The sequence below is a fragment of the Wyeomyia smithii genome, chromosome 3 (assembly GCF_029784165.1).
Source record: "Wyeomyia smithii strain HCP4-BCI-WySm-NY-G18 chromosome 3, ASM2978416v1, whole genome shotgun sequence".
Lineage (NCBI taxonomy): Eukaryota > Metazoa > Arthropoda > Insecta > Diptera > Culicidae > Wyeomyia > Wyeomyia smithii.
Window position 1 is genome coordinate 86,456,516 of NC_073696.1, and position 24,549 is coordinate 86,481,064.

At 38.9% G+C, this 24,549-nt stretch overlaps 1 protein-coding gene across 9 annotated transcripts in view; it reads left to right on the forward strand.

Annotated features, from left to right (window-relative positions):
• Window positions 1-24,549, forward strand: part of LOC129727122 (dual specificity calcium/calmodulin-dependent 3',5'-cyclic nucleotide phosphodiesterase 1A-like) — a 601,383-nt gene that overhangs the window by 246,925 nt on the left and 329,909 nt on the right. The window contains exon 1 of one of the 9 annotated variants that reach the window (XM_055684607.1): window positions 22,624-23,596. The exons of 5 other annotated variants lie outside the window; for them this stretch is intronic. The gene's annotated coding sequence lies outside the window, so the exon portion shown is untranslated. Of the gene's footprint in view, window positions 1-22,623; window positions 23,597-24,549 lie in introns of those variants that run through there. 3 more of the 9 variants (XM_055684601.1, XM_055684602.1, XM_055684603.1) reach the window with 3 other exon arrangements.

A 24,549-nucleotide genomic window follows, 5' to 3' on the forward strand; every position in this document is an offset into this window, starting at 1 on the left:
ACCAAGCGGGAATAAATTGATATAAATGATAACCATCCATGTATAACCAGATACATCAAATTACCAGGGGTAATGAAAACAGCAATTAAGATTAAACTTTAAACGAAAAACGAAATGAAAGCTCTGCTTTTACATCGTGATTCATAGCTACCAATTTGCACTCTTCATCATACTAATGACCTTTTGTTTTCGTTCTAGGTGAGTGCTGTTGTATAAAAGCGTTTGCGAAAAAGTGAGTATACAGTAAATTCTTTTGTCATTGACTACATCGTTGAAAATTTCTCCCGTTCGCAAATGGGAAAGTTGGAATAAAGTCGTAACCTCAATCAACATTAAACATAAACCGTAATCATAAAATATTTCGACGCGCAATCATTATTGCGGTCAATTGTACGCTTTACCAGTTGTGGGAACAGTATGCGATGAGATATGTTCAATATTGCTGCTACATCCCCCGCAATTTGAAACGATTTAGCGGTTTTTTTGATCCGCAATCTCAACTTTCGTTGCACACAAAAATCTCCGCACGTGATTATGACACGTCTCGGCACAAGGGAAGATAAATTATTTTTTTGTTCCGGCACCGAAAGCGGTTGAAGTTAACGTTGTTTCAACTTAATCCCCCTAACGTGGAAAAGTTCTACAACGCCAGTTGCTATGCAATCTGCTCAGCGGGTTTGAGCTTGACATTAGTCGATGCAGATAGAATGACTATCGTACAATCTGTGCATCCAACATCTATCATCGATTGTTCCACTAGGAAATACAACACTCCCAGCTAGCTAGAAAAGCGTGATAAGTAGCAGGGCGAAAGGGAAAAAGTTTACAGCCCTTCTTTTCCTAGGGCCGATGACAGGTTTTTAAAAGCAACACGAATGCGAACGTTGATTTATTGATTTTCCCAGCTCAGATGAATTTTCCGCAGACGTAAATAGCCTTAACCCTGGCGTATACAAGCCGAACACAGCAGTTTCATTTGTAAATTGCCCAACAATAATAATGTTCAATCTGTCGGAAGTCTATATAATTCTGCCCGCTCGCGTCTCTTGTATCGACTGCTGAAACGAGCTCTCGCAACATATGTTTATGCTGGGAGAGCGCAGCCTCCGAACGAAAACAGCTGAGCACCGGGGTTGTAATAAAGTTGTACGCTCTCTTTTGCTCGTATACTCCAACACCACGCTCTCGTTCTCAGTTTGCATGACGACGCTCCCGCAACGATGGGAAGCAACAAATGGTTGTCTTCATTTTCTTCCGCTGTCGTTGCGCTGTTATCACTTATCAGTTTGGTGGAAAAAAATCTCTGATAAATATTATGCTACTGGTTCCGAGTTGATTCATTTTAGTTCATTCGGAATGGGGTTCTCCGTTTTTGTTATTGACATGCTTCAATGAAAAAAAAATGATAGTGTAGAACCGTCTGAAGCAGATAAACAATTCATTTTGCTAAAGTTTTTTTTTTGATTAATTTTATAGACAGGTAGATTAACCTTCAGACCTGATTCATCCAGGTTCACTCAAAGTGCTGAGTTTTTACCCCGAGTGAAATGATAAATTCTCTTGTTTTTTAGTATATTTTGATTCACTGTACAGAAGACAAATCAAATCAAATCAAATAAATTTAGTTCTCATGTTTAGATGTACAAGAGACTGTGAATAATTGTGTAAATTTTTGGACTTTGAAACATGATAAAGTCTTTCTAATGAATGAAAATAAATAACCTATGTAGGTTAGTATGTAGGAACAAATTGAAATTTTATGTTCAGCTCTTAATAGATTGCGTTTGAGAATTTCCACCTTAATCCAGCTTTGTATAGAAATAACGTTAATTTTTTTTAAATTTCACAAATATATTAAGTAAAATATGCTCTCAACGCAGAGAAAAGTCTTTTATTGTACTTCGAAGTTCGAGTCGAGTCAGTCGCGGAAATAAAAAAAAATATTTTTCATAAATGGCTGTCCCCAAATTCTTGTCTTTTTCGAAATTTTTGAAATATAACTTGAAGAAACAAAATTCTCCTTAAGAGCTATAGCATTCACCATCAGAACCGAGTTTGTTTAAAAAGAAATCGCATATTTGGAGTTCCTTAACAACGAAAACTGGACTTTGGACAATTATGCATTTGGAAGATTAAATTGAATAGATCATTTATTGCTGAACATACCCAAGTAACAAGACCAGCTAACTGCTTAGGGTAATGAAGGTTTCATACATTGCGATTCCATGCAACATAGGACTATTCAATTTTTTATATTCTCAATAGTCAATTTCAATTCGGCTGAAATTTTGTACAGCTAAATATGAGATGATTTTTATTTTAATTATGACTCATTTTTTAGAAGGCTTTTGTGAAAAAAGTAGTCAAAACGGTTTGTTTCATCGTTTTCATCAAAGTTGTAGATAATAACGTTGTTTATTGAAAAAAAATATACACCGTTATTTTTTTCAAGGGAAACATGAATCGGAAAAAAATATTCTAATTTTATTTTGTGAATAAAAACTACAAAAGGTTACCTCAACATTTTTGGTGGGTTTTCGATTAGGTAGAAATGAAAAATATGTTTCCTACTGTATATTCATGGAGTTTATGAAGAGAAAATAAGGTTTGATTTTTTATTTTGTGAAGTTCATGTTGTTACATTGATGCTTTGATTTCCTGGCAGTATGGTAATTAGAAAACCTTCGAAAAAAAAATATATATTGTGTACAGGGTGGCAACGTGAAAGTGATACACTTTATTTATGTCATAAAACTCAAACCAGTTTTTATTTCTCTCCGGAATCGATTTAAATAACATCTATAAATAGTAATAAAATGTACTTAGTTGAGTTCAAATCTTTCACTTTTGATAATGACCCGTAGACGCACGCACAACTTCGTTCGGCATTTCATCCCAAGTCTTCACCAAACGTTTTTTAAATGTGTCCAAACTCAAATGCCCAACGTCGTCCAACTTTCCCCAAATACTAAACTCTAGCGGGTCTAAATCCGGTGACGAAGCAAGCCATTCAGATGAACTGATGAAACAGAAAAATTCTGCCAACATCATTTCTGAACGATCAATGCCTTAAGCGGTGGTGCTGAATCCTGTTGAAAGCAAAAACTGTCTCTCCTAAAAAGCATTTTAGCGCAAGGATGCAAATGGCCTTTGATAACGTATTGCAAGTAGTACTCCTTGTTCATTTTCACGCCCCTGTCGAAGAATAACAATGGTAATTTCCCTTTGGTCGATATACCTCCCCAAACCACCACAGCTGAAGCAATTTGATACCGCTCGACTGCTCTTTTATGGGCTGGTATATCACGGAAACCTGCTCCATAAACACGGTCATTTTGCTTGTTCAAAGTTGCATCCAGAGTTAAAACTTTCCGTCCGAAAAAAAAAATGTTTTGACCTACATGCGTCTTCAGCAGCAACCGAGATCTAACAACCCTGTCGGCAATATTTCTAAGAGGTAATCCGTGAATGTTCTGCTCCATAAAGAAAAGCAAAGCAAAGCCTTGGTACTACATTACGTATCGGAATCCGACCTTCTGTTTAACTATACACAGACTTCGCAGCCGACTGTTAAGTGTACAGGACAATTGCGAGGCTACCCGATCAGAAGAGCATAACAAAAAAATTACAAAATTCCATCAACGTGAGATACAAATAACAGATTTTGATACAATTTTGTATTTTTCCATATAAATTTGATAACAAAATTGAATCTGAATGAGTTATAATAACAAAACGTGAAATAAAGTAGTTCTGAAACAAGTCTAACTAATTTTTCGTTTTTATCAAAACCTGTTGTTTCTAACAATGTTTGTTGTTATATTGTTCTATATACTATCTAATTTTGTTAGAAAGCTGATATATTAGTAACAAATTATGATATGTGTTTGATACTAGTAGAATCATTTTTGTTATAATTTCTGTTATTTTAACACCTAACGGGACCAATTGAAAACACAGCCTGTAAGGATTTTCCCGTAACAAACTAACAACTTCTGTTACATTTTTGTTTTTTCTTTCTGATCGGGTATCGCTACGATCCTACTAACACTAACAGTCTCTCCCGAGCCGAGACTCGAACCTACGACGACTGGCTTGTTAGGTCAGCATCGTACCTCGAGACCAGTTGGGAGATGTTCTGCTCCATAGAAGCTGAATATCCTAGGTTCTCTTTGATAACATTCTAACAAACTAACTGTTTTGATTTCGAATAAACAGTAAACACTCTTTCAGAACATGTTTAGATGTTCATCATGCTGTGAAAGAAAATACAACGAGGGGCACTCGAATACGTGTATCACTTCTATGTTGCCACCCTGTAAACACTATTACTATTAGGTGCGCAAATGAGCTTATAAATGGCCTGCGGTTAGAGCTGGTCAACGTATTTGAAACGTAATGATTTAAGATGATACAAATGGTAAACACACCGCTGTTGGCCCAATTATTCGTCATTTGCATCACGGCTTCTGAGACGCCAAGAATTTTAAAAAGTTTACAGAAATGCTGCTCTATGTGAAATACTCACTTACTTTACTTTTATGACGAGAGATCGTTGAGATCCTATGCCGAATCCACAATATGTCTCCACGAAACTCGGTCCTGAGCTGCTACTCTCCAGTCTTCTCTCACACCCGCTGCTCTGGCATCCTCGCCGACAGCACACATCCAGCGCGTGTGAGGTCTGCCTCGAAGTCGTCGGCCTCTATCCGGTTTTTTGCTAAATATTATCTTTGCCGGTCGCTCATCCGCCATCCGTGCTACATGGCCAGCCCACTGTAACCTGCCGTGTTTCATCCGCTCATGATTCATGCGCCTGCGCCACACCCCATTCTCTAGTTTGCCTCCGAGTATTGATCGCAGGATTCTACGCTCGAAGACCCCAAGCGCTCCTTCTACGTCCACGATTTATGTCCTTAGAACGCCACCGGGAGGATCAGAGTCCTATAGAGCGCAAATTCCGTACGGATCTGTTGGCTACGGAACCTAAGCTGGCTACGCAATCTGTAATAAGCCCTATTCGCCACCGCAATCCGCCTCTTCACCCCGCGGCTCACCTCGTTGTCACATGTCACGAGAGTACCAAGATAAACAAATTCGTCGACCACTTCGAAAGTATCCCCATCCATCTCCACCGCAGCATCAACACCCGCAGAACTACCACGCTCTCTGCCAGCCACCATGTACTTCGTTTTGGCAGTGTTTATGGTGAGTCCAATTCTCGCAGCTTCCCTTTTGAGAGCCGTAAAGGCCTCCTCAACTGCTCTACGGCTAACAAATTATATCAATGTCGTCCGCGAAGCCCAGAAGCATGTGAGACTTAGTGATGATGGTGCCGCTCCTCTGCACACCTGCCCTTCGTATTGCACCTTCCAAAGCTATGTTGAACAGCAAGTTCGAGAGCCGGTCACTTTGCTTCAGACCATCTAGCGTCACAAACGCGTCCGAAAATTCGCCGGCTGTCCTGACGCATGATGTGAACCCGTCAAGCGTCGCACGTAACAGTTTGATTAGTTTTGTTGGGAAACTATGCTCTAGCATTATTTGCCAAAGCTCGTTGCGTTTCACTGTGTCGTACGCCGCCTTAAAGTCAATAAAAAGATGATGCGTCTGCAAGTTGTGTTCTCGAAACTTGTCCAGAATCTGTCCCATGGTAAACATCTGGTCCGTTGTAGATCGCCCCACTCCAAAACCGCATTGGTATTCTCCAACAAAGGCTTTCTGCAACGGCCTCTCACTCACACTCACGCTCAAACATTGCTCAGTAGATTTTCTTGGATCATACACCTTACGACTGTTGAAACCATATACAGTCGAATCCCTTTATAGCGACTTCGCAAGGGACTGTCGTTATAGCGAAATGTCGCAATAATACGGAGAATTTTTGTATATGGGTCATTCCATACGAAGTGACCACGAAAAAGCACAAACTTGGACACGACCATCACAGATTTTGCTCAAAGTTGGGAACATTATTCATCTACTGTCACTTTGGAAAAATCCCAAATTTGGTGTTGATTGGAATACCCCCGCTCTGTGGGACCCCCCTGTTTATTGCAAAGTGACGCATTTTTTGTTCAAAATCTCTTTCTTCTTTTCCTTACAATTCATAGACGTAAGATGTCCGAAAAATACTGATAGATGACTTTTGAAGGAAATAAACCAAGGAATCCAGAAAAAATATAAATTTTGACCGGAAGTGTTGCCAGATAAATTATCCTGGTATTTGAAAACTAACTTTACATTTTTCGGCAAATGAAGCCATTTTGATCATAAATTTGATAATTTCATCGTGTTCCTTGGAAAATTTAACATAAGAAACAACTATCGGTAATATGAGCCAATCTCGAGATAAAACATTTTTACGAAAAAAGTTGTAAACTTCGTAATTAATTTTTTTACAATTTGTAGACGTAAGACACCCGAAAGATAGTGATAGATGAATTTTGAAGGAAATGAACCAAGGAATCCGGAAAAAATATTATTTTTGACCGGAAGTGTTGCCAGTTGGATTATTTTTGTATTTTAAAATTAAATTTGCATTTTTAGACAAATACAGCCTTTTTATTTTAAATTTGATAATTTCATCGTGTTCCTTGCAAAAAATTTTACATAAGAGACAACTATCAGTCCGAGGTAATATGAGCCAATCTCGAGATATAGCATTTTTACTAAAATAGTTCTGAATTTCGTAATTAATTTTTCGTAAAAAATGTTATATCTCAAGATTGGCTTATATTACCACGGGGTGGTAAGTGCTTCTTGCGTACAAGTTTCCGAGAAATAGATGAAATCATCACATTTGAAATGAAATTAGCTGCATTGGCCGAAAAATGCAAATTTAGTTTTAAAATTCAAAAATAATCTATCTGGCAACACTTCCGGTCAAAAACAATATTTTTTCTAAATTCCTTGGTTTATTTTCTTCAAACGTCATCTATCACTATTTCTCGGGCGTCTTACGTCTATAAATTATAAAATAAAATAGTTACGAAGTGTACAACTTTTTTCGTAAAAATGTTTTATCTCGAGATTGGCGCATATTACCTCGGGATGATAGTTGTTTCTTATATGAAATTTTCCAAGGAACACGATGAAATTATCAAATTTAAAATCAAAATGCCTGCATTTGCCGAAAAATGTAAGGTTAGTTTTCAAATACAAAAATTATTTATCTGGCAACACTTCCGGTCAAAACTTATATTTTTTCTGGATTCCTTGGTTTATTTTCTTAAAAAATCATCTATCAGTATTTTTCGGACATCTTACATCTATGAATTGTAAGAAAAAGAAGAAAGAGATTTTGAGTAAAAGATGCGTGACTTTGCAATAAACAGGGGAGTCCCACAGAGCGGACGGTATTCCAATCGATACCAAAATCGGGATTTTTCCAAAGAGACAGTAGATGAATAATCCCCCTAACTTTGAGCAAAATCTGTAATGGTCGTGTCCAAGTGGTATGTACACTTCGTATGGAATGACCCATATGTAGAACAGAAGGTACCGTTGAGAATGTTGTTCATAGATTTAGCAATGTCGTTATTATTTTTTTTTTTTTCAAAGGTGGCGGGGAAATCTGCAAACAGACACCTGAGAAGAGAACTCAGGGTGTGGGGATGAGACTAGGGGAGAGATGCTGGGGTAGTTACACTCCCCCAGACACCTACTGATCCCTGTCCCGACCCACTAAAACCCCTCCAGTCTCCAGCCCTGGTCTTCCCGGAACGACGATTAAGTATTACGTCGGGAAGTGGCTTTTGTGCGTGATGCACCCTCTTTACTCTTATAACCTCCTAGCTAACTACCTGGAGACTGGTAGTCAGCTACCACTGGCGTGTTGGTGATTGACCCGCCACACACGTTGTAGCTCCAGGACAATCTGGGAGGCGGCCGCACAGGCCGCGTTCCAGATGTCCGGGTCGTCGCACATCCTCCGGACAAGATTGTCCGGAGTAGTGCCAGGCCCGCTCACAGCCATCATGTTGCTCCTCGCTCTTACGAAACGGGGGCATACGAAGAAGACATGCTCTGCAGTCTCCTCCTCTTCCACGCACTCGGGACACATGGGGGACCCCGCGTGCCCGAACCTGTGCAGATATTGCCTGAAGCAACCATGGCCTGACAGGATCTGTGTCAGGTGAAAGTTCACCTCGCCATGTCGCCTCCCGACCCAGCCGGATATCTCCGGTATAAGTCGGTGCGTCCATCTGCCCTTTGTGGAGTTAGACCATTCCCTCTGCCAACGGAGCATCGAGTATGACCTTCTGGTGCCTCGTATGCCCCTTGTGTCACGGTGGTCGAAACACTCTCTGTCCTCCTTGATGGCGATGCTGATAGGCATCATGCCGGACAAGACACAGATTGCATCGTATGACACCGTCCGATACGCACTCACAACTCTCAGGCACATGAGCCTGTAGGTACTTTCCAGTTTACCGCAGTGACTGTTAGTACCTAGCGCTCTGGACCATACTGGCCCACCATACCTAAGTATGGACGAAACCACGCTGGCAAGAAGTCTTCGCTTGCTGCCATAGACCGCTGAGCTATTGGACATCATACGAGATAGTGCTGCAATAGCCGATGAGGCCCTCTTACAGGCATAGTCGACGTGGCTCCCGAACGTGAGCTTGTCGTCGACCATAACCCCCAAGAGCTTCAGGGATCGCTTTGAGGTGATGGTACAGTCTCCGACTCTGACCACCGCCTGTTGCTCTGATTTACGGTTGTTCACAACCGTGACCTCCGTCTTATGGTGCGCGAGCTCCAGTTTCCTGGAGCGCATCCAGTCCTCGACCTTCCTTATGCAATGCGCAGCCGTCAACACGACCTCTTCGATCGACTCGCCGTAAACCTCTAGCGTTATGTTGTCTGCAAAGCCGACGATCACAACCCCTACAGGAAACTTTAGTTTCAACACCCCGTCATACATGACGTTCCACTAGGGGTGTGCGAAACTGGCTTTCCTGGTGTCGAAACGAAACGAAACGAAATTAACCCTTAATTTCGGTTTCGCCAAATTAGTCGAAACGAAATCAAGGTGGATTTCGAGTTCTCGAGACGAAACGAAATTGGTCTCTAAATTTCGCGAAATTTCGAAAAATAAAATAAATGTTTCTGAAACATGGCATTACAATGATTTGAAACGGTGGACCGTACGCTAACGATGTACCCTTCAGCACCTGATCGCAAGGTGCTTACCTGGTCGACGAAGAGTAACGTAGGTATTCAGATATCGATAAACCGACAATGACGAGAAAATCAAAAATGTTGAAAACTAAAATCTTGATGCATATATCCATTTATACAGATTATATTGCAGGTAATAGTAGCGCGATAGATACAAATGATCTAAAGGTCACACTCGAAATGTCTTTGTAAATAATAATTTAATAAACTTCTGAACTGATTTTTTTGGTTTGAATGCAACTATGTTTAAAATAGTAATCCTTCTTTCATAACACTTTCATCATTCAAAATCCAAGTTTTGTCTTAGAGCTCGAACTGGAAAACATGAGATATGGTAGGTAGGTTTTCAACCATTCCTGTGAGTTTTGGTGTCCCTAGCAAAGATAACTTTTCCAAAGAGTTTTTCCCTATGCAAACGTAAAAGCGACAAATCCGATAAGCAATTCCTCGGCGGCCTTCTGATGCAATTCTGCATTCTCTAAAAGCAGCAAAATTCACAGGAATGGTTAAAAAGCTGTAAACCTTAGGACATTTTTTTCACTTTTGTCGACCAGTGTTATTGATTTTTTTTTAACACCGTTTAGTCAGACTAGACTAAGTGACATCTTTATCATTTCGAGGAAAACAAAATTTAAGCTAACTATTCTGTAAACTTTGAAGTTTTCAATATTTTTGCACATTTTTTAATATAACTTAAGATTACTTTTTAAAAATGTCCCAGTTTCAATATTTTTTGTCATTTTTGATTTGGCTTAAACTTTGCATAAACGTTTCTATAGGCTGAGAAGCTATTAAAAATGCTATTTTGGGAGGATTATTGTGATTATCAATATTTTCAGAGCCAAAAGTTTTTTGATCAGTGTGACGTCTCTGGAAAAGTTTTAGATAGTAACTTTGTCTTTCCGATAAAAAAACACTAAAAAATTCATATTTTTTAATGTAAAAGAAACATTAAAATTAATATAAAAAGCTTATTTTTCAAAAATCCTATTTTTTTTGTATAAAAATTACAAAAAAAATTACCGAAGCGATGAAGTAATAAAAAAAAAAACAGTTATAGATTTAAAAAAAAAAATTAACAACATGTTTGTTTTTAGAAGGACAATATTATTATCTACAAGTTTGCCAAAGACACTATGCCAATCCAACAAACTGTTTCGATTATAAAAATATTTTAATTACCCACAGAGTGCCCAATTGGAAATTAAAATTATTTTTTCAGCTAAAACAGTTTGTTTGACTGGCATTATTAGTGTCTCTTGTAAGGTTGTAGAAAATAATTTTGTCCTAAAAAAATATGCCTTGTGAGTTTCTGCGACACCAAAAATAATAAAATGCATTTGGGACCATTCCTGAACTACGTGGTCATATTTTGATCCCTTTTATACCCCCTACTCCCCCGTGGTCTTTCGTGGTCTTTTGTTTTGTGATATTATTCTGCAAATATATGTACAATAAAGTATGAAAAATTTATTTAAAAAAAATGAAGGTTTAAGATTATTAGTTATTGCGCAAATTGTAAATAGAATTTTCAGTAATATCATTTTCTCAAAAACAAAAATAACAAATAGATAACAACCATTAATTTTTAATAATATTTCATTTTCTTTAACAAATATAATAATTTCCTTACCTGAAAGTTATTTAAAATACGCAATTCTTTTGAGTATATTCAGATTGATTTTCAATTTGTTGTTGAGTATCAAAATAAATAAAATTTGTTTAAGCAGTTTGATCATATACGATAAATTTTTCGCTTATAGTTATCATCTAGAAAAATATTATTTGATAATAAGTGAAACCTTACTTTTAGTGATTTTCAGGTATCGGATTTGTAATTTAGTTTTTTTCTTTAATTACAAATTTTTTGAATGTCGAACAAAATATAAACATCTTTCTTTCTTCCTTCAGTTCACGAACATCCAGATCTTATATATTGTTTTAAGACCAAGACGTTGATTTTTTTACCGGTCGTTGAGTATTGAAATATACTTCCAGGAAAAATGTCATAAATCCCGACGCATTGCCAAATAGAACTATTATTCTATAGAAGTAAATGCCCTATAAGGCAAAGCCTGTTTAAAACCAAAAAAAATATTTTCTTCTTTCGGATAAATTTGAAATATGTTTTAAAAATTTGATTACAGTTAATTGCTGACAACTCGCAAACTTTCCGTGACACTCATTAATTATCAAGTCGTGCCAAATAAATTTATTAAATAAAAAATTACGAAAGCTTTGTCTTGACTTAGGGGAAATAATAAATTATAAGTCAGAAAAAAGACTACGTGGTCTATTCAATAACCCCCACACCCCCCACATGATTTTTCGTGGTCTTTTGACAACCCCTCCCCCTCCTCCCCGTCTCCCCCTTTATAACGGCCCCATTGAAATCAGGCCCGGATTTAAGGGGGCAGGGGGCGAAGGGGGTGAATGCCTCGGGCCTCCCGATTCAAGGGGCCCCCCTAATCCTGGGGTGACCTTTTTTTTTGCTCGTCACCTTTCAGAACGTTACCTCTAAATGTTTTAAGAAAAGAGGGCCTCACAAACAAATTTTCCCCACCGTCTAAATCCGGCCCTGTTTGAAACAAACAAAAATTATTTTTCTTTCAAACAATCAACAGTTAGAATGGAATTTTGTAATGCAACAAACAAATAGTTTTCTTTTTACTCAATTAAGTTATTCGTAATCATCCTCGTTCTCTTATTTCTCGTTCTTTCTAACCTTTTTTTCTTCTACCTTGTAAATTCGCCAAGTGCGAAGTCAGAATTACTTTTATGTTAGAATCTGAACTTGTTTTTGACATTGTAAAATTTTGTGTCCCCTAAAAACAAAAGTAACATTTCTCAGTTATGTGTTCAACGATGTACTTTTTATTTATTCATTGATAAAGTATACTTTTTTGGTAACACGTTTAAAATAGTTTTGATAAGGTACCTGGCAGTTTTGAAACCTATGCTAACTTTGAAGTCAGCAGTCAGAGTGTTTTGAAACAATACTAAAAATTCAGGCAATTACAACTTTTTCTGCTTGAATATGACTTTTAAACGCTTGAAAATTTTTACAAGTCGAGTAGCATAGAACATTTGGCCTGTATGATAGAGCTTCAGAGCTTTAGTTTTGACAGAAATTGCCATGCCCTCCTAAGCGAAAGACAAAAAGTGATAGTTGTCTTTAACCTTGTGCGCTGCAAATATAACCACATTTTGATGTGCGTAAAAGATGCATAAAATTTATTCCTACAAACAAATTACTAGATACCTTGTAGCGCATTTGGACGGCTTAATATTTCTTGAATATGACTTCAGTGTTGACATGAATTTTATGCTCTGCGTGAAAAAAAAACTTCCCGCATGATGTTACGGTTTTGTCTTTAAAAACAAAAATTACCGGCTGAGAGTTTATTCTTCTATGTCTGACTTTTATTAGTAAACCAGATATCTGTTGAGATATATTCAATTTATTTTTAGTCACAATGAGCACAAACCAAAATAATGTAATAATGTGCATCGGAAATTTTGTCCGAAATTTCGTAATCGTCGAAATTGGAAGTTTAATTTCGCGAAATTTTAGGCGGAATTCATCGAAATTCAACGAAATTTTTCGGCAATTTCGCGAAACCGAAATTTCGCGAAACTTCGGGAAATTTCGAGTTTTGCGAAATTATACGAAATCATTCGAAATCTCGCACAGCCTTACGTTCCACAACACCGGACCCAGGATTGAACCTTGCGGAACCCCGGCGGTGATTGGGACGCACTTCTGACCCTCCTCTGTGTTGTAAACCAGTACTCGATTCTGGAAGTAGTTTTCCAGAATCTTGTACAGCGACACCGGTACGTGGATGCTCCTGAGCGCGAGCGCTATGGAGTCCCAACTGGCGCTATTGAACGCATTCTTCACGTCAAGCGTGACGATTGCGCAATGGCGTATTCCCCTTCTCTTGCGCTGGAGTGCTATCTCCGCCGTCTTGGTGACGGAGGCGATGGCATCCAGCGTGGACCTGCCATTCCGGAAGCCGAACTGGTTGCTTGCCAGACCGTTTACACCCTCTGTGTACCTCACGAGTCTGTTTAGGATAATCCTCTCAAGTACCTTGCCCGTCGTGTCCAGCAGGCAGATAGGCCTATATGCCGATGGGTCATCTGGTGGTTTCCCAGCCTTTGGCAGTAGGACCAATTTCTGCCGCTTCCACCTATCCGGAAAGAGGCAGTCATCCAGGCACCTCTGCATGACTACTCGAAACAGCCCGGGGGCCGTTTTTATCGCCAGCCTGATTGCCAGGTTATAAACAACCTCTTCCACTTTTTTGGTTTTCGGTTTGGCTCATTTTTGTTAATTGGGTCCCCCTTCCAGCCGCTATCCTTGTCCATAAATGAGAAGTCGCTTGTATGGTCCCATGGTAATCTATGCCGAAGCAGTGAGGCCCTGGGTAAGGGGGGTCGCCATAGCACCTTATGAGCACTATGACGCCCCCGCCCGCGCAAGTCAGAAGAGAAGCATCTTGTCCTAGGACTAGTTCCCCCCCATCTGATCCTTCTCTGCCTGATTCCCACCAGGCAATGGACGCGGAACGTACTGGAAGGCCTGCCAGGTTTTACGGGACGAAGACCCCTGCACCGGGTACCATCTCGCCGTTTCAAGCCGCTGTCACGCGACTTTACTAAGGGAGCTCGATGCAGGTGCCAGCCCTTGGTCATGGTTCCTTATCGTATTCGACTCGAATCCGTTTCGTTCGCTGCCAGTTGCCATAATTGGGACCTTTCTGGTGTCGGCCCCAATGGGCGAGGGAGTGCATTTGGTTGATGGGAGCGGCACTACTCGCTCCGTCAGAGATGCTTCCGGGTAATTGTGGCATTTACGAGGAGTCGACGGCCCAGTGTCCGACCCTCACCACCCCTAGGCAATCTCCCGCTGCTGGTCCGGGGCTGTTAGGTACTGTCAGCGGTCGCCCTCATATAACGTGACCTCGGCGGTCGCCACGCGCCGACCCGTGGTGGCATGCAGCTCTGCCAATAGCAATGTCGTTATAGAGAGATTCGACTGTACTATTGTCGCAATAAAGAATGACAAGTATGAGTTTTGGCATGCGGTTATAGAGGAAGATCGTGACAGCAAAATATCGCAATAAAACGAAGAATATTAGTATAAAACTGAGAGGCGTTTGAGAATGTTGCTATAGCGAAATTTGTCGCTATAAAGAATGTCGTTCTTGAGGGATTCAATTGTAGTTTAGACAGTTTGCTTCGGTATTAGAAGTTACCAACCAAGCTATTTCCTAGTGGATGCATGCTATGGGAATAATCTAAAAACAAGAAATTGGGTTCCTTATTATTTAAAGCTAAGGGACGTTGATTATCGTTTTTCCTTTTATGAGCAACTGCTCCAGCGGCAAATAGGAAAGTGGATCCATTACAAAAGTCTTAAAACAGAAAATCGAAAGTCATGAGGACAGCCTGGTCATTAGGGTGTCCCAAAAAAAACGATGTTGCAAAAGTCAAGGTGCTCAACCCTAAATTGAGGAATAATGTTATTTATAGTATTTTTGTAGAACAATTCAACTTTCTAAAAAACTGTTTTAACGTTGCTCGAACGTGATTTATGAAAAAAAAATAGTTTTTAAGGTAAAAACCAGTTTTTGATTTTTTTTTTCGATTCTGGTAGATTCCCACATTTAATCTCATATTTTTTATTTTTTGTGGGGTTATTTTTGAATATGCTGCATGGTAAAGTTTAGCATCACATTCAATTATTTGACTCACAGAGCCCATTGAATACCGCAAATAAGTGAATTTGGTTCAAAACTTTTAGATAAAACCCTCCAACACAAATATTAAAAATAATTCTGTCGAGTATTGAAACCTTGATTGCAAACCGGTGCTTAAAAATGCCAATATGTCAGCCCCTTGAAAAGATATGAAGGTTCTTTTTTAACGTAAATTTTTGTCATGAATCCCGCTTTGCAGTTCCTGGCTGAAAATTTTTATATGTATTTGATGGGTTCCAACTCAGAATTATAAGCAAAATGCGTTTGTTTTACGTTGTATAATGGGCTTTGTTAGTCAAATAACTGAATGCGATGCTGAACTAAACCATGTACAATATTCAAAAATAGTCCTACAAAAATAAAAAGTGCAAAAGGGTGGTTTTGTAATCGAGTAAAATTGTCACTGGAAACGATCGACTTTAATTGATGTGATTACGAGCAGAGGCTCGAAAAAGTGATTTTACAGCACGACAACGCTCGGCATCACACTGCCAGAACATTGAAAATGTACATAGAAACGCCAAAATCGGCTGCCGTTCCCCAGATATTGCACTATCTGATTATTATTGATTCCGTTCGATAGCACAGAATCTGCTGATAGTTAAGCAGCTCTGCTCACCTGACAATATCGAAAAATGGCACGATCAGTGGATAGCTTCAAATGACGAGCACTTTTATTGTATCGCTTTTCGAGCTCTGACTGAAAGGTGGGACAAAGTAACACCTAGCGATGGACAATATATTGAATGATTTATAGATGATTATTTTTCCAATAAAATCTGAATTTTTATTTGAACTTAGTTGCACACCGAATATAACTACACAATTTTTACCAATATTCGGTTTTATTTCTCAACACACTCTTTTTTTTAGGCCGCTACAGCGAGTCCAACGATTTTCTAACTTTTCGCTACCGTCCGAAAAGTACTCGATAAGAAGATTTCCAAAATGAGCCTCAGTTTCAGCTATGAGCTTTTCATTTGAGTAAAAACGCACCGGTGAGCCATCTCTTCAGGTTAGACAACAAGTAATAGTCGCTGGGTCTGGTGAATACGGTGGCTGAAGAACCAATTCATGCAACTTTGCAACTAAGCATGAATGAACAGGCGCATTTTCGTAATGATAAAGCAGTTTTTTCTTCTTCAAACCCGATCGTTTTCGGCGGTTTCGATTTTCAATCGGTCCAATAATGATAAATAGTATGCTCCGGTTATGGTTTTACCTTTTTCAAGATAGTTCACGGATATTGTGCCCTGTGCATCCCACAATACGGAGGCCATAACCTTTCCGACCCATTGTTGAGTTTTCAGACGCTTCGGAGCACTTTGGCCCGGTAAAATTCACTATTTTGCCTGTTGCGTTGACTCAGGAGTTTAGTAATGGATGCAGGTTTCATCCGTGATTATGAATCGGCGCAAAAACTCGGTCGGCTTACGCAGAAATGATGCCAAATTCTGTTGGTAAGTCGTTACACGAATTCGTTTTTGGTCCACTGTAAGAAAACGCGGCATCTCTCACGCACAGAGCTTCTTCATGCCCGAAACTGAACGCACGATATTTCCCACGCGCTCCAATAACATGCCTACACCATTAGCTACCTTTCTCAATTTCACTTTGGGATCATTCAACAACATATCATGGTTTATTTCGGACGTTTTCAGGTTTAGTAACCTCTTTTGGGCACCCAGATCGTTCAGCATCAACTGCTCTCGTACGGCCACAACGAAACTCGGTAAACCACTTATGAATGGATCCAATCGACGGTGCAGAGTCCGGGAAATACTTATCCCGTTTGGCCTTGGTCTCGGATATCGTTTTCTTAGTGTTTGACCAAAACTTGAAACTCATATATTTCCATATTCAAAAAACTCGGAGGATAGTCGCTTCTCAGTACTGTAACTTGTAAATTCATAAACATAAATTTTAGAAAACCGAAAAATCGGGGGGGGGGGGGGGGTTTGGATACGTGAAATTTCGGTTTTCGTAATTTTTTCTTGATGCCAAATGACTTAAACACGAATGAAACGTCGAGAATTGGTGTCATCTGAAATTTTTTTTTGTAAAAATCGACTCTCTGGGACTTAGTCGTTTTTTTCAATTGTGGAAGGCTGAGTTTAAACATTTAGAATTTATTTCAATGAAATTGATCGCTAGTCTCTCGAAATAGCCTGTATAATGATATACACTATAACTAGCATCAATGCATTATGTTTCATTAGGGTGGTTAATATATTCGACATAGGGTGGTTCCTAATATTGTGTAAAATTGAATATAAAAGGAAAAAAATCACTTTTCACTGAATACAAACAGAAAAATTCCTGAAAACGTAATATTTGTTATATCATTGTCGTTAGGGTGGCAATGTTGAATTGGAAAAAAAACATGTAAAATGGCAAGATATTATAAAACAAATTTACAAAATGTTTCAAAAAACTACTCTATGCAAAAAAAAAATTATCTCAACCAAAATAAAGATTATGTTCCGCGGAAAATGTTGAATGCTTTCATGTCATTTTCAAAATCACACACGGGGGGTACATGGAATTTGAATATTTGATAAATGTTTTCGAATCCAAGTGTCTTAAAAGTACATGAAACGGTGGAAACTGATGGAATATGTTTTTTCAAATTTTGTTTGAAAATCTACTCTCTAGGACACTTGTACTTGTTCTTTCGAATGTTGTACCAGATAATTTATTCGTGTTATTTACCACAATGATGTCCTTTGCCAGCACTTGATCGAACACACAGTGCTCTGGCTTATATAATCGGACAAGGGACTGTATCGATGTTATTCCGTGATAATGAGAGTATAAGGATATCAATCAGATACGCAACACAATTGACTCGTTGTTTCTGGGTTTGCGTCGTTTTGACAGTTCGACCATACATTTTCAATCAAGTTTACATCATCAGAATAGGCAAATTTATAGGCAAAAGATGCCATTTTTTGCTATTGGTTTAATTTTTTCAAACACAACTCATTTCGAAAAATACTATTTCGGATAGGTATTGATGATTACAAATATTTTTAGAGCCAACACAGTTCGTTTGAGCGGTGTGACGTCTTCGGCAAAGTTGTAGATAATAGTAGTGTCTTTCAAAAAAAATATACACTCTAAAAACAAATTATTATTTTTTTGAAAAAAAATTAAAAGAAAGTTTAAAATTAATTTTCCAAAACAGCCCATTTAATAAAAACTGGTTTTTTTCATGAAAAATACGAAATATTACCTGAACAACGAAACCGGTCATGGAGAAATCAGAAAAAAAAGTTATATTTTTTTAAATTTATTTTTGTTTTCATAGAGTACATTTCTTTTGGAAGAACAAAGTTATTATTCACAACTTTGGCAGATACACTATGCCAATTAAATAAACCGTTTTGACTGTGAAAAATATTCTTAATTCCCCATAGAGTGCTCTATTGGAAAGTAGAAATATGCCTAGTCGAAACGGTTTGTTTGATTGGCATAGTGTCTTCGGCAAAATTGTAGAAAATCATTATGTCTTTCCAAAAAAATTCCACTTAAAAAAATTATTTATTTAAAAATAAAAAATTAGAATAAAAATTAACAATTAATTATTCAAAAGAGCTAATATTTTTCAAAATCTGATTAAAAAAAAACTGCAAAAAACTTCTAAAACAATAAAGTGAGGTTCATTTTGGTTGATTGGACTGTTCGTTTTTCTTTTTCGCTTTGAAGTGAAGATCATTTGGTTGGATTTGTCGTTAAATTTTATTCCGTAACCGTGAAGGATGCGCGCGATCTATTTCATCTGAGTATAACAGCACATTACTAGGACGAAAATCTAGTGTATCTAAAAGAGTGCTGCGATCATTGGAAGTGAAAATTTGAAATGATTGGCTGTAATTTTCGAAGAATTTTGCTGAGGAAAATGACTTTTATCAGCACTGATCATTATACAGGCTATTTCGAGAGACTAGTGATCAATTTCAAAAGATAAATTCTAAACATTTTGAACTCCGCCGATTTTTGCAAAAAAAAAATTTCATGACACCAATTCTCGGCGTTTCATGCGCTTTTAAGTCATTTGGCATCAAAAAAAAAATTCGAAAACTGAAATTTCACGTACAATCCCCCCCCCCCTTTGGGTGATTTTTCAGTTTTCAATAAGGTGAAAATTTCCAAGGTCAAGCTTTCCCATACATTTCCCTCGCTATAGGCTTGCTTCCCGAGCACGGATAACAATAACATGGACGGAATAAATTTCACTGCCTACATGTTTTGACTCAACAAAGTGTTTTATTCCGTTTGTTTTTTGAAACTGCGTGGCTCTAATAGCAAAAATCTCGATACAAGAGACTGCGTGTAGAAAATTCAGCTTCAGTCTAGTTTATCACACAATAGCGAGTGGAGTGTAGCTGTTAGAGGTACGCGACATTGAGCAACGATAGGGCTGTATACCTAGGGCTGTATACCTTGTAGTATTTCGAGGAGGTGAACATTTTGTATAGAGTTTTTGTTTTTTGAAATTCGTGATGACCATTTTGGCTGGCACCCTAATACAGGTCGGACTCGATTATCCGGAACATCAAAAACTGTTTCATTCCGGATAATCGAGTCACACAAAAATACTGAAATTTTGCAATTAACGAACATAAAATAAAAATTTCTATTCTTTATTTACTTGTATGATGCAGAGGCGTAACCAGAAGTTATTTCTGAGGCGAAAAGGGGTAAAATCTTGAGAAGCAAAATACATTAATTGGATATTGATTATTTTCACTTAATTCGAACATGTCCCAAACATGCCGGAAGTTACTCAAATGGTAACAAATATGCCAGAAGGGATGGTAAAGACAAAATTGCGGAATAAAAATTGAAAACAGACATATAATATTTTTAATACAAAACATGAATTTATTCCCAGAAAGCAAATTATTGAGAGCTCGTAATTTGCTATTTTTCTTTTCTTTAAACAAGTAATAACGTCAAATCTACTACTTCATTCGAAATTCAATCATGTTTTAGAACCCAGAATGATATAGATTTCCTACAAGATACACCAAAACCTTTCTTTTGAAATAGGATTTACAAAATGCAGATCATTTCAACCCCAGATTCCTAAAAACTTACTCAATTTTACGCAATTCCTGTAGTAGATTGCTCGCAATGTGTAAGTTGTATGAACAATCATTATACATCACGACACGTAATCAAAAAATCTTAGTTTTTTGACGTAGGACTACGTCTAACCGCACTATATTGAGATACATTCTGAGAAAACTAAAAACCAAGGTGTAACGCCGGAATGAAAGATTTCAAACGGTAATACTTGTGTAACCACATGATGGATTACAATGATCAATATGTCGTTGGATTGATAAAATGATGGACATTTTTGTGATACTTCAGTGATCATTATTACTTAAGTGTTCAACAGTGAAAATTAGTGAAAACTTTCAAGATCGAATTTCCCCTACAATGAACCAATCACGTGCGCGCATGCCTGGCACAGACTTCATGAGTAGACACAAACCATGGCGCATGTAAACGTAAAATTGATTCTTGAAATGCCACGTCGTGATTGATTTTTTGTTACGCTTTCGGACATTTTAAACAACTATTCCATTTAAAATACAGCTTCGAAAAAGTATGAATATCCTTGGTTGGATGAAATTGAAATAACTATTCTTATACATTTTTCAAAAGTCTTGAAAAAGACTGTTTCTGAACTGCTTGATAAAGTTGTGTGCTGGGCTTCGGCAGATACCTTCGCTGCAGCAAATTTGTTTACTACAAGTACTGCCCTTCCAAGCATAGTTGTCCCAGCGTGCATAAGTTTTGTGTAGAACATGGGACTACTATGATTGGAACGGCAGAGTAGCCTTTCGACAGCCCATCACTTTCATCACAACTATTTTTCTCCGTCTCCAGTGTTAGCGCTAGAATCAGTCAAATGATTAGAGTTCGTTGTCTAATCCGAACAGGAACATCCAGCGTTCCACTAGCTCCAAACAGAAATGCTGCGACCGCGACGCGCACAGGTCTAGCTCAAAATGCGAAATGACTGAACGCGCGGACGGTTCTTTTCCTTTTATACTCGCACACTGGCAACTGATAAGCTCCGCCCGGTTTAATTTTTCTTTCATTTCCTTAGCTGCATATGTTCCCGCAATCACACGCAATGAGAAATTATCTCAAGCAATCTGCGGCGGGACAAATGAATTCAATTTAAGTTTTGATTTATGACGGCTTGCCACTGCTCGTCAGAACCCGCAGAAACGATTTTAAAACACTAATAGCCATGAAATTCGATTTTGATCTTACATTACAACAGTATTGCTGCCGGTTGAAACAAGCTAGCGCACCGTTTCTGAAGCAAAACGAACCTGTTATTATTCACTGTCCATTCACTGGGCTCGAAATTCCCATCGTTGAGTAAAATTTAATTAACTTTCTTTATAAATTTAATAAAAGTCTTGAAAAAGACTGTTTGTGAACTGCGTGTTAAAGTTGTGCAAACAGGAACATCGGGAGTCCGCTAACTGCAAACAGAAATGCTGCGACCGCCTTGGAATTCGATTTTGGTCTAACATTACAACAGTATTGCTGCCGGTTGAAACAAGCTGGCGCACCGTTTCTGAAGCAAAACGAACCTGTTATTATTTTTAACAAGACAAGAACGAGCCAGTATTGTCATTCGCTGGGTGAGGGTAGGGAGAAGCTTTGTGCTGGATATGTCGTTGCAATGAAACCTAATGAGAATAGAGCTGTGAAGAAATTAAAATCAATGATTTGAGCATGTAAAAATCAAAGATGTGGTAATTCTAGTTTTCTTTCCTCTTGCTCACTGTGTTGTGTGTCAATGAACGATTACTCGGAGTAGTCCTACGTCAATAATGCGGTTGTGTGTCAGATATAACCTTCTACTTTTTTACATTATTCTGTTCTATTACCTAAACCAACATTTTTGAATTCGATTTTTCTATCTATGATAAAAAACACGTATACAACCTTTCTCTACGCACATGTACTTCAAATGCGCAGTGAGAATATGTATTACCTGATTTCCCCTTTACGGATTGTGAGCTCTCCCATCGTTTTTTACGCTGAAGGTATAATATGCATTATCAACTATCCGCTGGCAAAGCATTCCACATGAAAACGAAATCTACGGGCAGAGGTAAGCGACGATAAACAAACGGCCCCCAATTATAGTTCTACTTACTATAAAACTACACATTTCTATGCTGGTTAGTAAGCATAAAATATGCTCTTTGGGAGATTGATTGTGTGAGAGAGAGAGTGCGCGAGCGAGAGATTGATCGGGCTCAGAAGCTCCGCGAAAGAGAGCTCCTTTGGATCCCCTGGCATGGACGAAGCAGACGCTGGCGAAGGCGAAGAGGACGACGACCGGCCAGCTGACGGGCCAAACGGTTAGGATTTTGCGAAAACCCCCAACGACAACATCAGGCAACTGAAAACAACAACAAAATGCACAGCTTCTCCGTTGATACCGACTGTGACGATGATGACGACGACGACGATGACGAGAAGTGGTTCACTAGAAAAGTAGTTCAATCTTGCAGCCTCGGCCAGACCGAGACCCGAGTTTACCGCTGGCTGCCGCACCGCGCGCTCACCCGGCTGAATTCGATAATTCATTTCAATCGTGTAAAATTCAGTCTCAGTATCGCGACGGTCGGTCCACTGGCAGCCCCTTTCGTTCGGTGGCCACAGTTTGCTCATAGAGGGCACTGAGTTCGCGCGCGTTTTCGGCTGGTTCTTCGCCGGAACCTGTTCTGAGGGAAATACGGTCGTTCCGCTGCTGGCAAATTGTGTTCTGGAAATTGTCATGAGCTCTTTTTCATTGTCAAAAAGAGCTACCATTCATCCACCAGAGGTGAGGGTGTTACTTGACGGTGAAAATCAGGATCAGCAAGTATACCGTCAGAATTGTGCGTTCGTGTTTGTATGCGAGAAAACCATGTTATGCTGAACTAAACCCATGAAACAAGATAAGCAATTATCGTCACAAATCGCTGTTGGCTGTCACCTCTTGTCACTAGTGATAGCAGCCTTGATAATTAAATGTACTTTTCCCTCATCAAAAAATCAACCCACCTGTAAAAAACAGTTGAAGGGAAGTTTTTTTCGCTCTCTCGCGGTGTTTTGAGTGGTCATCTTGCTCGAGTGGAGTTGATTGGAAAAAAATGAAAGTGTTTGTAAACAGAGGAAACAAGTTGAACAGCATTTCGTTTGAAGCATACTTCAGACGGCCGGTCGGACAAAGGTTAAAAGCTTCCAACAGAATGGAAGCAGCAATATCCATTTGCCCCAACTCAATGGAAAAATAATAATCTCGAAAAATTAGCACTCCTTAATTATATGTGATCGTACGTGCAGTTCTTCGAGTCTGCCAGCGCGCGACCGTTTAGACACTCGTAAACCGTTTGATCGTCGGTCCTGTTGGCGTGATTGTGGCCCCGTGTCCAGACTTATACGCGAGTTTAAAATAAATGCGTCTCGTATATAATTTACGAAGCCTCAGATTATCTTTCCCGTCGCCTTTCGAAGAGGTCGGTAAATGTGCCCCGTTTAATTAGAAAAAGTTAAAATTGATCAAATTAAGTAACGAAAAAAAAGCTGCCGCGTGAATATCGATGAAGGTGAGCGACGAAGTTTGCGGTCATCTGTGATTTGTCGCTGCGACCCGACGGGGTGCCCAGCTGTGAGCGGCGATTTTCAGCGATCACAGTAGTGTGGTGTTGATGTCATTAGTGTTGTTTCTTTTGTGTTTCTCAGTTCTTTTTTTGGGGGGGGCCCTTCAATGAATGAAGCGAGAAATGGAGTGATCTTTAAAGTTCGGTGCTCGGCAAAAAATCAAGTTGCGATCGATCTGTCGATTCAATCACGAGTAGGTCAAACGCTGTCTGCTGTTTGGTAGGTCGGGATCCGCGCCACAACAGGGAGGGCGTCTGTGTTGTGTGTGCCCGGCATACAAGATATATATCAGCGAAGCGAGAGCATAGGCATACTACCATCTGAAAACAAGATCTGCGCTTATTGGGCGTACGAGAGTCCGGTGGATTAGGGTGAACAGCGCCACCGGTTGGACTGCTCGAGCTCTCGACGACGGCCTGTCTCCGGTAACCTTCGATTGCAACGATCGTGGAAAGCCGTATAGATGGATAGGTTGAAACAAGTATGAATGGGTGCAGCAACGATTCCTGCTGTTTCGCTGGGCGGGAACTTCCCATCAATTTATCTTGACAGATTATCGTGGGTTTGTGCGCTTGTCGAGAGCTATTATCGGTTGTGTTTTTCTTTTTCGTAAGCCTCATTATATTGCAGAGCTAATGGCAATGTTTGTCCAGTAAGTCGTACTGTTCGCTAATTTGTTTTTTTTTTGGGTGGACTGGATTTAAGACATCGATAGTTGAGCAACGATTAGCGAATTCAGTACAACATTTTTCCCCACCAAATGCTTTTTATTTTGTTTGGGATATAAGAAAATATAAAATATTCGAATATTAGGCACAAACAAAACAAGTGAAAATAAATAATGACTTCAATTTAGATCCACAATAAACAAAGTTGAAATTTTAGTTCCAATTATAAA